Source organism: Delphinus delphis, chromosome 1 (assembly GCF_949987515.2).
Source record: "Delphinus delphis chromosome 1, mDelDel1.2, whole genome shotgun sequence".
Lineage (NCBI taxonomy): Eukaryota > Metazoa > Chordata > Mammalia > Artiodactyla > Delphinidae > Delphinus > Delphinus delphis.
Window position 1 is genome coordinate 160,515,003 of NC_082683.1, and position 15,055 is coordinate 160,530,057.

Consider the following 15,055-nt stretch of genomic DNA (forward strand, 5'->3'; position numbering starts at 1 on the left):
TTACCAAATTCATTGATTAACTCTAGTAGTTTTCTGGTAGCATCTTTAGGATTCTCTATGTATAGGATCATGTCATCTGCAAACAGTGACAGCTTTACTTCTTCTTTTCTGATTTGGATTCCTTTTATTTCCTTTTCTTCTCTGATTGCTGTGGCTAAAACTTCCAAAACTATGTTGAATAAGAGTGGTGAGAGTGGGCAACGTTGTCTTGTTCCTGATCTTAGTGGAAATGCTTTCAGTTTTTCACCATTGAGGACAATGTTGGCTGTGGGTTTGTCTTATATGGCCTTTATTATGTTGAGGAAAGTTCCCTCTATGCCTACTTTCCGGAGGGTTTTTATCATAAATGAGTGTTGAAGTTTGTCGAAAGCTTTCTCTGCATCTATTGAGATGACCATATGGTTTTTCTCCTTCAATTTGTTAATATGGTGTATCACATTGATTGATTTGCATATATTGAAGAATCCTTGCATTCCTGGAATGAACCCCACTTGATCATGCTGTATGATCCTTTTAATGTGCTGTTGGATTCTGTTTGCTAGTATTTTGCTGAGGGTTTTTGCATCTATGTTCATCAGTGATATTGGCCTGTAGTTTTCCTTCTTTGTGACATCCTTGTCTGGTTTTGGCATCAGGGTGATGGTGGCCTCATAGAATGAGTTTGGGAGTGTTCCTCCCTCTGCTATATTTTAGAAGAGTTTGAGAAGGATAGGTGTTATCTCTTCTCTAAATGTTTGATAGAATTCGCCTGTGAAGCCATCTGGTCCTGGGCTTTTGTTTGTTGGAAGATTTTTAATCACAGTGTCAATTTCAGTGCTTGTGATTGGTCTGTTCATATTTTCTATTTCTTCCTGATTCAGTCTTGGCAGATTTTGCATTTCTAAGAATTTGTCCATTTCTTCCAGGTTGTCCATTTTATTGGCATAGAGTTGCTTGTAGTAATCTCTCATGATCTGTCGTATTTCTGCAGTGTCAGTTGTTACTTCTCCTTTTTCATTTCTAATTCTATTGATTTGAGTCTTCTCCCTTTTTTTCTTGATGAGTCTGGCTAATGGTTTATCAATTTGTTTATCTTCTCAAAGAACCAGCTTTTAGTTTTATTGATCTTTGCTATCGTTTCCTTCATTTCTTTTTCATTTATTTCTGATCTGATCTTTATGATTTCTTTCCTTCTGCTAACCTTGGGGTTTTTTAATTCTTCTTTCTCTAATTGCTTTAGGTTCAAGGTTAGGTTGTTTATTCGAGATGTTTCCTGTTTCTTAAGGTAGGATTGTATTGCTATAAACTTCCCTCTTAGAACTGCTTTTGCTGCATCCCATAGGTTTTGGGTCATCGTGTCTCCATTGTCATTTGTTTCTAGGTATTTTTTGATTTCCTCTTTGATTTCTTCAGTGATCACTGTTATTAAGTAGTGTATTGTTTAGCCTCCATGTGTTTGTATGTTTTACAGATCTTTTCCTGTAATTGATATCTAGTCTCATAGCATTGTGGTCGGAAAAGGTACTTGATACGATTTCAATTTTCTTAAATTTAGCAAGGCTTGATTTGTGACCCAAGATATGATCTATCCTGGAGAATGTTCCATGAGCACTTGAGAAAAATGTGTATTCTGTTGTTTTTGGATGGAGTGTCCTATAAATATCAATTAAGTCCATCTTGTTTAATGTATCATTTAAAGCTTGTGTTTCTTTATTTATTTTCATTTTGGATGATCTGTCCATTGGTGAAAGTGGAGTGTTAAAGTCCCCTACTATGAATGTGTTACTGTTGATTTCCCCTTTTATGGCTGTTAGTATTTGCCTTATGTATTGAGGTGCTCCTATGTTGCGTGCATAAATATATACAATTGTTATATCTTCTTCTTGGATGGATCCCTTGATCATTATGTAGTGTCCTCCTTTGTGTCTTCTAACAGTCTTTATTTTAAAGTCTATTTTGTGTGATATGAGAATTGCTACTCCAGCTTCCTTTTGGTTTCCATTTGCATGGAATATCTTTTTCCATCCTCTCAATTTCAGTCTGTATGTGTCCCTAGTTCTGAAGTGGGTCTCTTGTAGACAGCATATATATGGGTCTTGTTTTTGTATCCATTCAGCCAGTCTGTGTTTTTGGTGGGAGCATTTAATCCGTTTACATTTAAGGTAATTATCGATATGTATGTTCCTATTCCCATTTTCTTAATTGTTTCGGGTTTGTTATTGTAGGTCTTTTCCTTCTCTTGTGTTTCTTGCCTAGAGAAGATCCTTTAGCATTTGTTGTAAAGCTGGTTTGGTGGTGCTTAACTCTCTCAGCTTTTGCTTGTCTGTAAAGGTGTTAATTTCTCCATCAGATCTGAATGAGATCCTTGCTCGGTAGAGTAATCTTGGTTGTAGGTTTTTCTCCTTCATCACTTTAAATATGTCCTGCCAGTCCCTTCTGGCTTGCAGAGTTTCTGCTGAAAGATCAGCTGTTAACCTTATGGGGATTCCCTTATGTGTTATTTGTTGTTTTTCCCTTGCTGCTTTTAATATGTTTTCTTTGTATTTAATTTTTTTTTCCTTCGGTACGTGGGCCTCTCACTGTTGTGGTCTCTCCTGTTTCGGAGCACAGGCTCCGGATGCGCAGGCTCAGCAGCCATGGCTCATGGGCCCAGCTGCTCCGCGGCACGTGGGATATTCCCAGACTGGGGCACGAACCTGTGTCCCCTGCATCGGCAGGTGGACTCTCAACCACTGCGCCACCAGGGAAACCCTTTGTATTTAATTTTTGAAAGTTTGATTAATATGTGTCTTGGCCTGTTTCTCCTTGAATTTATCCTGTATGGGTCTCTCTGTGCTTCCTGGACTTGATTAACTATTTCCTTTCCCATATTAGGGAAGTTTTCAACTATAATCTCTTTAAATATTTTCTCAGTCCCTTTCTTTTTCTCTTCTTCTGCAACCCCTGTAATTCGAATATTGGTGGGTTTAATGTTGTCCCAGAGTTCTCTGAGACTGTCCTCAGTTCTTTTCATTCTTTTTTCTTTATTCTGCTCTGCAGTAGTTATTTCCACTAATTTATCTTTCAGGTCACTTATCCGTTCTTCTGCCTCAGTTATTCTGCTATTGAACCCTTCTAGAGTATTTTTAATTTCATTTATTGTGTTGTTCATCATTGCCTGTTTCATCTTTAGTTCTTCTAGGTCCTTGTTAAATGTTTCTTGCATTTTGTCTATTCTATTTCCAAGATTTTGGATCATCTTTACTATCATTATTCTGAATTCTTTTTCAGGTAGACTGCCTATTTCCTCTTCATTTGTTAGGTCTGGTGCATTTTTATCTTGCTCCTTTATCTGCTGTGTGTTTTTCTGTCTTCTCATTTTGCTTATCTTACTGTGTTTGGGGTCTCCTTTTTGAAGGCTGCAGGTTCGTAGTTCCCGTTGTTTTTGGTGTCTGTCACTAGTGGCTAAAGTTGGTTCAGTGGGTTGTGTAGGCTTCCTGGTGGAGGGGACTAGTGCCTGTGTTCTGGTGGATGAGGCTGGATCTTGTCTCTCTGGTGGGCAGGTCCACGTCTGGTGGTGTGTTTTGGGGTGTCTGTGGACTTATTATGATTTTAGGCAGCCTCTCTGCTAATGGGTGGGGCTGTGTTCCTGTCTTGCTAGTCGTTTGGCATAGTGTGTGCAGCACTGTTGCTTGCTGGCTGTCGAGTGAAGATGGGTGTTGGTGTTGAGATGGAGATCTCTGGGAGATTTTCGCTGCTTGATATTATGTGGAGCTGGGAGGTCTCTTGTGGACCAGTGTCCTGAAGTTGGCTCTCCACCTCAGAGGCACAGCACTGACTCCTGGCTGCAGCACCAAGAGCCTTTCATCCACACGGCTCAGAATAAAAGGGAGAAAAAGTGGAAAGAAAGGAAGGAAGGAAGGAAGGAAGGAAGAAAGAGGATAAAATAAAATAAAAATAAAATAAAATAAAGTTATTAAAATAAAAAATAATTGTTAAGAGAAAAATTTCTTTAAAAGTAAAAAAAAAAAAAACAAAAACAAAAAACCCCCTCCAAAAACGGACGGATAGAACCCTAGCATAAATGGTGAAAGGAAAGCTATTCAGACAAAATCTCACACAGAAGCATACACATACACAGTCACAAAAAGAGGAAAAGGGTAAGAAATAATAAATCTTGCTCTCAAAGTCCACCTCCTCAATTTGGGATGATTCGTTGTCTATTCATGTATTCCACAGATGCAGGTACATCAAGGTGATTGTGGAGATTTAATCCGCTGCTCCTGAGGCTGCTGGGAGAGATTTCCCTTTCTCTGTTCGGACAGCTTCCGGGGCTCTGTTTTGGATTTGGCCCCGCCTCTGCGTGTAGGTCGCCGGAGGGCGTCTGTTCTTCACTCAGACAGGACGAGGTTAAAGCAGCCGCTGATTCGGGGGCTCTGGCTCACTCAGGCCGGGGGGAGGGAGGGGCACGGAGTGCGGGGCGAGCCTGCGGTGGCAGGGGCCAGCATGACATTGCACCAGCCTGAGGTGCGCCGTACGTTCTCTTGGGGAAGTTGTCCCTGGATCCCGGGACCCTGGCAGTGGCAGGCTGCACAGGCTCCCTGGAAGTGGGGTGTGGATAGTGACCTGTGCTCGCACACAGGGTTCTTGGTGGCGGCAGCAGCAGCCTTAGCGTCTCATGCCCGTCTCTGGGGTCTGCGCTGTTAGCCGCGGCTCGCGCCTGTCTCTGGAGCTCCTTTTAAGCAGCGCTCTTAATCCTCTCCCTCGTGCACCAGGAAGCAAAGAAGGAAGAAAAAGTCTCTTGCCTCTTCGGCAGGTCCAGACTTTTCCCCGGACTCCCTCCCGGCTAGCCGTGGTGCGCTAACCCCCTGCAGGCTGTGTTCACACCGCCAACCCCAGTCCTCTCCCCGTGCTCCCGAGCCTCAGCTCCCAGCCCCGCCCGCCCCGGCAGGTTAGCAGACAAGCCTCTCGGCCTGGTGAGTGCCGGTCGGCCCCGATCCTTTGTGCGGGAATCTCTCCGCTTTGCCCTCTGCACCCCTGTTGCTGTGCTCTCCTCCGCGGCTCCGAAGCTTTCCGCCTCCGCCACCCGCAGTCTCCACCAGTGAAGGGGCTTCCTAGTGTGTGGAAAGCTTTCCTCCTTCACAGCCCCTTCCCACTGGTGCAGGTCCCGTCCCTATTCTTTTGTCTCTGTTTTTTGTTTTGCCCTACCCAGGTACGTGGGGAGTTTCTTGCCGTTTGGGAGGTCTGAGGTCTTCTGCCCTCGTTCAGTAGGTGTTCTGTAGGAGTTGTTTCACATGTAGATGTATTTCTGATGTATCTGTGGAGCGGAAGGTGATCTCCGCGTCTTACTCTTCTGCCATCTTCCTCCTCTCCTGGTTTGTTTTCTTATTGTTGAATTTTAAGAGTTATTTTTTTTGTGTATTTTAGGTAACAGTCCTTTATCAGATATGTCTTTATCAGATATGTCAATTATTTCTTTCATGAATTATGCCTTTGGTTTTATATAGATTGATTTTCAAATATTAAACTAACCCCTGGGATAAAGTCCATTTGGTCATGACTTACTATCCTTTTGAGATATGGCTCTATTCAGTTCCTTAATATTTTAACTGTTTTCATATGTATATTCATGGGGAATGTTGACCTACAATTTTCTTTTTTTATCATGTCTGTGTCAAATATTGACATCAGGGTTATGCTGGACTTATAAAATGAATTGGGGAGTGTTTACTCTTTTTCAGAAAAAATTGTGAATATTTATTTTTATTTATTTATTTATTTCCTTAAATGCTTGATAAAATTTAGCAGTGATCCCATCTGGACTTGAGTTTTTCCTTGTGGGGCATTTAATCCTACTAATTTAACTTCTTAGTGGTTATAGAGCTATTAAGATTTTCTATTTCATCTTTTGTCAGCTTCAGTAAGTTTTGTGTTTCATGGAATTTGTGTATTTCATTTAAGTTTTCAAATGTATAAGGGTTTTCATAATATCTCTGTGTTTTTTTTTTTGTTGTTGTTTGTTTGTTTTTTTTGCTGTACGCGGGCCTCTCACTGTTGTGGCCTCTCCCGTTGCGGAGCGCAGGCTCCAGACGCACAGGCTCAGTGGCCATGGCTCACGTGCCTAGCCGCTCCGCGGCATGTGGGATCCTCCCGGACCGGGGCACGAACCCGTGTCCCCTGCATCGGCAGGCGGACTCTCAACCACTGCGCCACCAGAGAAGCCCTCTTTTATTTTTTTTATGTCTGTGGAATACAAGGTGATATTCTCTTTCATTGTGCATATTTATAATTTATGTTTTATTTCTCTTGATCAGTCATGTAGAGGTTTTTCAGTGTTGTTAATTATTGAACAGACCTACTTTGGCTTTGTGAATTGTCTATATTTTTGTCTTATTTTTACTTAAAATTTTTTTTAAAAAGTTAAGCAGTTTTAAAATGTTTGTTATTTCCTTCCTTCTATCAATACTTCCTCGGATTTAATTTATTCATGTTCTTCTAGCTTCTCAAGGTAGAAACTTAGATCTTTGAGACAACTGGGTAGCCAATTGGAAAAGTCCATTTGTTGATCCAATTAAAATTCATACCATATATTAGGAGAAAGTACAAATGTATCAAATGTTCAAGTATAAAAAATAAAATAGGGACTTCCCTGGTGGTCCAGTGAGTAAGACTGCGTGCTCCGAATGCAGGGGGCCTGGGTTCGATCCCTGGTTGGGGAGCTAGATCCTGCATGCTGCAACTAAGATCCTGTGTGCTGCGTCTAAGACCCGGTGCAGCCAAAATAAATAAATAAATAAATATTAAAAAAAAATGCAACACAAGTACCCATCAATGTATTGACTAAGTTATGGTCTATCTAATGCTGTGTAGCTGCCATAAAAAAAAAAGTTCAGTGTACTTCTGTGGAGGAATCTCCAGGATACATTGTAAAGTGAAAAAATCAGATGCAGGGGAATATATTGGGTTGGTCAGAAAGTTTGTTGGGGTTTTTCTCTAACATCCCCAGTGAACTTTTTGGCCAACCTGATATATAGTACGCTATCTTTTGTTAAAAAGAGGTAGAAATATTATGATTCTTACTTGTATTTCCATAAAGTGACATTTTAAAGGGACAAGAGGGAATGGGGTACATGCAGAGTGTGAGTGACACTTCTAAGTGGAAACCTTTTTATTATGTTTTGACTTCTGAAACATGTAAGTGTATCATCTATTTTAAAAATCATGAAAAAATTCTTCCAGGTTGGGATGTACTAATTTGCATGTTCTGTGAATCATTTAAGGAAGAAGCAATTCTAAATTTAAACTTTCTCAGATAACAGAAAGAGGGACCACTGCCCAACTCATTTTATGAGGCTAGAATAATTTTGTTTCTAAAATCTAACTGTATGTTGAGTGAAGGAGGCAATATAAGGAAAAAATGCATATGATTTGATTTTATCACAAAAGTCAGGGTAATGGTTATCTCTAGCGGGAAGGTGGAAGTTGTGGTCAGGTGGGGCACATGGGGAGTTTCAGCATTGCTCCAGTGTTCTATTTCTTCATCTCAGTTTCAGTTCTATTTTGTTCAGTTTATAATTGTGTTTAACTCTACCTTTGTTTTATTTTCTTTATCTGTGTTCTAATCAATTACAAGTGTTATAAATTAATGAAAGAAGCTATAGTAATCGTGGAATACATGTTCATCTAACAAATTAGCTTTAAAATATATAAAGTAACAACTGATAGAATTTGCATAGGGGAATACAAGAACTTTCAACAGTTGAAGATAGAGCTTTTAACTCTCCTCCGAAATTGGCAAGTTAAGCAGATGAAAAAAATCGAGGCGTAGAAGTGTTTATTTTTTGAAGGTGGAACTTTTTAATGGCATAATTATTCCATTCTGTGTTAAAACATTTGGTAGAGCAGTGATTTTAAAAATTGATAAAAACTGATTTCTCCCAAACTAGTTTCACCAAGGGAATTAGAGGTCAGTTAAATCTGTACCTAGTGGGGACCACCTAGTTTTGTTTTAAACTATTTCTGTTGGGATTTATACTCTGCAACTAGCACAACAGTTCTTGCCAGTGTTAGAATTGTTCATACTATGATCAGCCCAGGTTCATTGCAAATAAAGCTTCTGATAAAAAAAAAAAAAATCATGCTACAGAAAAGAACAGAGAGGGTATGCAACACTGGAAATTCAACAGATTTAGGGACCAAAGGAAAAAGTGGCTTTCCTCATTTAAAGGGCTGTCTACCATTTCTCCTCTTAACTTACTCCAAATCTCAAAAATAACTACTTGGGAAGAGGTAGTGAATATATGTGGGAATTTAAATCCTTGTTAGGAATTCAGTTTTTCATTTAAACCCGTCACGTTCTCACTCAGTTTTGCTCCTTGGAGATATTGGTTGGGGAAGGTTTGGAGGTTGGTTGTAGCAGGCTTTGGAGCAGCAGACACTTTGTAGAACTAGTCTCTGTGAAAGTCCTTATTAGGAAATTTAAAGGGCGCTCTGCCTCGTCAGCAGTAAGGATCAGTCCACTGATGAGGCTGAGATGTAGCCAGGGTCTGGAGTTATTTTCTGTGTAAGAGAGCTCTTTTTAACCCAGAAAGGATCAATTCAAATCGTATACACAGGTTTGGCCTAGTCTAGTCTTGTCATAGCCACCGTCTACACTCTTCAGTCCTATCTGAACTGAAAAAATAAAAGGAATTTCCACCCTCATGTCCACCTTAACCCAACCTGCCATATTAAAAGCAAAAACAAAAACAGTTTGTGCAGGGCAGGCTGGATAGGCCGCAGTAGGCTTAACTTTTTTTCTGGTATTGATCAGTACATGAGAATCTGTCCACTATCTCTGATTTGATTCCACCGTAGTCCTTTCCTTAGAGAATTTGAAGAAGAAATTGTCACTCTGCTCAGTTTTCTAGAGTTGACAGCCAGCCATTAGGGGGTGGCATTCTGTACTCTCCAGTCCAGGATGCAGATGGTGTGGCCTCCCTTCATTTCATTTGTGACATGCAGGAAGTTGGCATACACAGGGAAGGTTCCCTCTACTGGGCCATTCTTGTAAATATCGGCTGTGATCTTAAGGGACATAGTAGAAACTGCAGCTGTAGTGCTCGTTATCTTTGTAGGAAGGAGTATAGCCAGGCTCACAGGTCTTGCTGCACTTGAGAGTGTCTCTTCACCTCCATCTCCTGGTAGCTGAGAGCCATTGAAATGGTGCTCACATTGTGGGATAGAATAGGACCTACAGCCTACATGGGCATCATAGAGACCACCAGAGACCTTTCTTGGTCCAGAAATTCCAGGCTCCAGAGGGAAAGCCCCCATGCAGCCATCCCCATACTTCTCAGTAGATGAGCACGTTTTCAGCAGGCATCTCTGTGGGGGCATTCCTACTGGTGTCAATACAGATCTGATCAGAAATGGTTTTTATGGCCCCAAATGCCCAGGAAGAAGCACAGGACTGTTGGCAATGTCTTTTTTAATGTTTAGACAGTTTAGCCACCATTCCTTGGTCGCAAAATGTTTTTGGCATATCCATTTTCTTAGCAAACTGAGGCAGCTTGGATCTATCCAGGAAATGCTTAAAAAGCCCATTCAGTTCATATCACCATTATGGAGGCTGAACAGTTCATCTGCAGGGGTGCAAAATAGGGTCTGCTTGGGATACTAGGCAGCACCATCAGGCAGAAAATGATGGCTAGGGCCCACCACACTTTGGCATCTGGATCCTGGATTTACTGAAGTTGTGGAGACCCTAAACCTGCAGTTGCCATGTCTAATCTCAGTATCTGGTGTCTGGAACCCGAGTCCACCATGTTGCCACTTGGACAAGATATAAAATATTTTAATGACATGATTGTCATGCTGAACCTAATAGATATATATAGAATTCTCCATCCAGCAGAGAATTACACATTTTTTTCTAGCACATACAGATCCTTCTTAAAATTTACATGTTCTAGGCCACAAAGGGTGCTTCAGTAACTTCCAAAAAATCATCATTATGCAGACCATAATCTCTGACCTGAATAAAATACAATAAATATCAGTCAGATAGCTAAAAATGACCCAAATGTTTGCACACTTACAAGCATAGATCATAAGAGGAATTATAAAATAATTAGATATTAATGGAAATGCTGCACTTCAAAGTTTGTGAGATACTTAAAGTGAGATTTATAACTTATAATATATTTACCAGGAAGTAAGAAACTTTGGTAATTGGTATGGACTGAACTGTGTCTCCTTCCCCATGCCCTCAAAAAAAAAGGATATACTGAAGTCCTATCCTCCAGTACTTCAAACTGTGACAGTAATTTGGAAATAGTGTCTTTACGGAGTTAAATTAAAATGAGGTCAGTAGGGTGGGCCCTAATCTAATATAATTGGTGTCTTTATAAGAAGGGAAATTTGGACATAGGCATGGACAGAGGGAAGGTGATGTAAAGACATAGGGGAGAAGTTGTCCATCTCCAGCCAGAGAGAGAGGCCTGGAACAGAACCTTCCTTCACGACTCTCAGAAGGAACCAACCCTGCTGATACCTTGATCTTGGACTTACAGTCTACAGAACTGTGAGAACAAATAAATTTCTGTTGTTTGAGCCACCCAGTCGGTGATACTTCAGTACAGCAGCCCTAGCAAACTAATACAGTAACTAATGAGACAAATATTAATTCAGAAGTTGGAAAAAGAGCTATAGAGTAAACAAAAAGGAAGGAAATAATAAGGCCAGAAATCTCTTAGAGAGTAGATATTATCAAAACCCAAAATTAGTTCTTTAAAAAAGTTAATATATTTAAAAATAGTTGGGTACATGATTTGTTCCATTTCAGAAAAAGCATAAATTTAATATACATCTGTTAAGAAATAATAAAAGAGAATGTCTTTAATTTGATGAAGGATATGTGCCCAGAAACCTAAAGCAAACATTAATGGAAAAACTTTACATGCATTCCATTTAAGATCAGGAATAAGGTAAAGATGGTTAACAGTGTTTTTTATGTTACTGGAGTTCCTGGCCAGTGCATTAAGAAAATAAATAGAAATGAGTTAATGGGATTGGAAGAGAAGAGATAAATCCGTAAATGTTTAGAGATCACCTATATAAAAATCTGTAGGGGAAATAGACAAACTATATGTATTAATAAGATAATTTAGTATTTCTTAAATAAAAGATTGTTTTCTGAAAATCAGAATTCCTTTGTACTCAAAATAATTAGCTAGAAGAGATGATATAAGATACCATTCACAATAATAAAAGAAAATCAAGTTTCTAGAATTTAATCTGACAAGTAATGCACAAGATCTACATGGAGAAAATTCTAAAACTCTTATTAAAATGTATGATAAGAAGACCTGAAAAACAGATATACCATGTTCAAATATGGAAAAAAAATTTCTGAAGATGTCAGTTCTCCCTAAATTAATCTATAAGTTTTGTGGAATGCCAATAAAAATTCAGTGGAATATTTTGAGAAATTTGACATACTAAACAATTTGCATAAAACTTCTGATTCTAACGCACTTGTTTATATCATACCAAATCTTCTGCTGAAAACAACTAGAAAACCTTGATTAAAATATAAATTCATCTATTTGAAGGCATAAGAGCTATGAAATCATTAAGGACTCAAGGGGCTAAGAGTCACAGAAATAGGTGTTTTGAGAGGTGAACCCCCAACATTCAGCTTTACCTTTCTCTTGGAGGCAGTTGTCTAGAGGCAGAGAAGTTAAAGAGAACTTTCAGAAATCTCACAGGTAAGGGAAACTAAAATTGGAGTTCAGTTCTCAATAAAAAGGGGGGCTCTGTTAAATATCTCAGGTAGTTAATTGGAACTCCTGAAAGTCTACACCATTTGGTGTAAGGACAAATGGAAATAGGCCAGCCCTCACAAAACTCAACTCAATTCTAATCAAATCAACCCCAGATTGGATTAAGGTAATCAGTGTAGTAGAAATGAAACATACAGTGATTTAAATTAAAACTTGATAGGTTTCACAGCAAACTGAAGAGAAGATTGGTGAACTGGAAAATAGGTCAGTAGGAAATATCTAGGTTGAAGCATGGAGAGGAAAAGAAATGGAAGGAAAGTTTAAAAATAAGTTAGGATTCATATTAGACATAGTAAAAAAAAATTAACATGTATGTATTTATATTTCCAGAAGGAGATAAAAGAGAGAAAATGGGACAAAAACAACATTTGAAGAGAATGATGGCAGAGAATTTTTCAGAGCTAACTAAAAACATAAATCCATACATAGATTCAAGAATTCTGTTGACTCCATGACAGGATAAAAACATCTAGGCACATAATACATCCAGCCACATAATTGTAAAACTTCTGAAAACCATAGATAAAGATACAATTTTAATAGTAGAGGAAAGGGACATGTAACTTCCAATAAGCAATGAGAAGACAATTCACCTTTTAACAGAAATGATGGAAGTTGAAGATAATAGAAAATGGCATCTTAAAACTGCTGAGAGAAGGAAACTTGTCATCTATGATTCTATACCCAGAGAATATTTTTTGAAAATGAAGGCAAAAGAATGAAGTTGGATTCTACCTCACACCATATAAAAAATTAACTCAAAACAGATCATAGACTTAAATGTAAGAGCTAAAACTGATACTCGTAGAAGGAAACATAGGTGTAAACTTTTTTGACCTTGGTTTGGGCAGTAGTTTCTTAAATATATCACAATCACCAAATCACAAGCACCAACGATAAAAGATAAATTAGGTTTCATCAAAATTAAAAACTTTTGTGCTTCCAAATAACACTGTCAAGAAATTGAAGGGACATTTCACAGAATGGGAGAAAATATTTGCAAGTTGTATATCTGATAAGGGTCTATTGTCCCGAAATATATAAAGAATATAACTCAACAATAAAAACACAAATAACCTAACTAAAAAATTGACAACTGATTTCAATAGAAATTTCTCCAAATAAGATATATAAATAACCAATAAGCACATGAAAAGGTGCTCAACATCATTAGTCTTTAGGGAAATACAAGTCAAAACGACAATGAGATACCACTTCTCACCCACTAAGGTGAATATAATTAAAAGTAATAAGTGTTTGCAAGAATGTAGAAAGATTGGAACTCTTGTGCGTTGCTGGTGGGAATGTAAAATGGTACAACTGCTTTGACAAACAACCATTCAGTTCAGCAATTCTATTCCTAGATACATGCCCCAAAGAATTGAAACACATGTAAATACAAAACCTTGTACATGAACTTTCATAGTAGCCTTAGTCATATTAGCGAAGGAAACAGTCCAAATGCCCATCAAGTGATGAATGGATAAACAATTGTGATATGTCCTTATAATGAGATTTTTTTTAAACATGTTTATTGGGGTATAATTGCTTTACAATGGTGTATTAGTTTCTGCTTTATAACAAAGTGAATCAGTTATACATATACATATGTTCCCATATCTCTTCCCTCTTGCATCTCCCTCCCTCCCACCCTCCCTATCCCACCCCTCTAGGTGGTCACAAAGCACCGAGCTGATCTCCCTGTGTTATGCGGCTGCTTCCCACTAGCTATCTGTTTTACATTTGGTAGTGTATATATGTCAGTGCTACTCTCTCACTTTGTCGCAGCTTACCCTTCCCCCTCCTCATGTCCTCAAGTCCATTCTCTACGTCTGTGTCCTTATTCCTGTCCTGCCCCTAGTTTCTTCAGAACCATTTTTTTTCTTTAGATTCCATATATATGTGTTAACATACGGTATTTGTTTTTCTCTTTCTGACTTACTTCACTCCGTATGACAGTCTCTAGGTCCATCCACCTCACTACAAATAACTCAATTTCATTTCTTTTTATGGCTGAGTAATATTCCATTGTATATACGTTTCACATCTTCTTTATCCATTCATCTGTTGATGGACACTTAGGTTGCTTCCGTGTCCTGGCTATTGTAAATAGAGCTGCAATGAGCATTGTGGTACCTGACTCTTAATGAATTATGGTTTTCTCAGGGTATATGCCAGCTTTGTTTTTTTCAAGATTGTTTTGGGTGTTCTAGATCTTTTGTTGTTCCATACAAATCTTAGAATTATTTGTTCCGGTTCTGTGAAATATGCCATTGGAAATTTGACAGGGATTGCATTGAATCTGTAGATTGCTTTGGGTAGTATGGATATTTTAACAATACTAATTCTTACAGTCCATGAGCACTGAATAGCTTTTTATTTATTAGTATCTTCTTCAGTTTCTTTCATCAGTGTCTTATAGTTTTTAGTGTACAGGTCTTTCACCTCCTTGGTTAAATTTATTCCTAGGTATTCTTTTGATGCAGTGGTAAATGGGATTGTTTTCTTAATTTTTCTTTCTGATAGTTCTCTATTAGTGTATAGAAATGCCATGGATTTCTGTGTATTGATTTTGTATCCTGCGACTTAGCTTAATTCATTTATTAGTTTTTTGATGGGAGTCTTTAGAGTTTTCTGTATATACGGTTTTCTATATATATATTTGCACTTCTGCAAATAGTGCCAGTTTCACTTCTTTCCAATTTTGAGTCCTTTTATTTCTTTTTCTTGTCTGATTGCTGTGGCTAGGATTTCCAATGCTGTGTTGAATAGAAATGGTGAGAGTGGGCATCCTTGTCTTGTTCCTGTTAGAGGAAAAGCTTTCAGCTTTTCACTGTTGAATTGTATGATGTGGGTTTGTCATATGTTGCCTTTATTATGTTGAGGTACATTCTTCTGTGCATACTTGTTGAGAATTTTTATAATAAATGGATGTTGAATAATATCAAATGCTTTTTCTGCATTTATTGAGATGATTATATGATTTTTGTCCTTTATTTTGTTAATGTGGCGTGTCACATTGTTTGATTTGCAGATGTTGAACCATCCTTGCATTCCCGGGATAAATTCCACTTGTTCATGGTGTATGATCCTTTTAATGGATTGTTGAATTCAGTTTGCTAATATTCTATTGAGAATTTTACATCTGTGTTAATCATGGATATTGGCCTGTAATTTTTTTTTTCTTCCTCCCTCCCTCCCTCTCTTTCTTTCTCTCTCTCTCCCTCCCTTCCTCACTCCCTCCGAACCTCCCTCCCTCCTTCCATTCCTTC

The 15,055-nt window shown here is 38.5% G+C and overlaps 1 protein-coding gene and 1 pseudogene across 4 annotated transcripts in view; one reads left to right on the top strand and one right to left on the bottom strand.

Annotated features, from left to right (window-relative positions):
* The window catches only part of CDC42BPA (CDC42 binding protein kinase alpha), a 326,273-nt gene that overhangs the window by 74,457 nt on the left and 236,761 nt on the right, over positions 1-15,055 (top strand). The window lies entirely within an intron of this gene.
* LOC132425723 (cathepsin B-like) lies at positions 8,745-9,764 on the bottom strand (annotated as a pseudogene).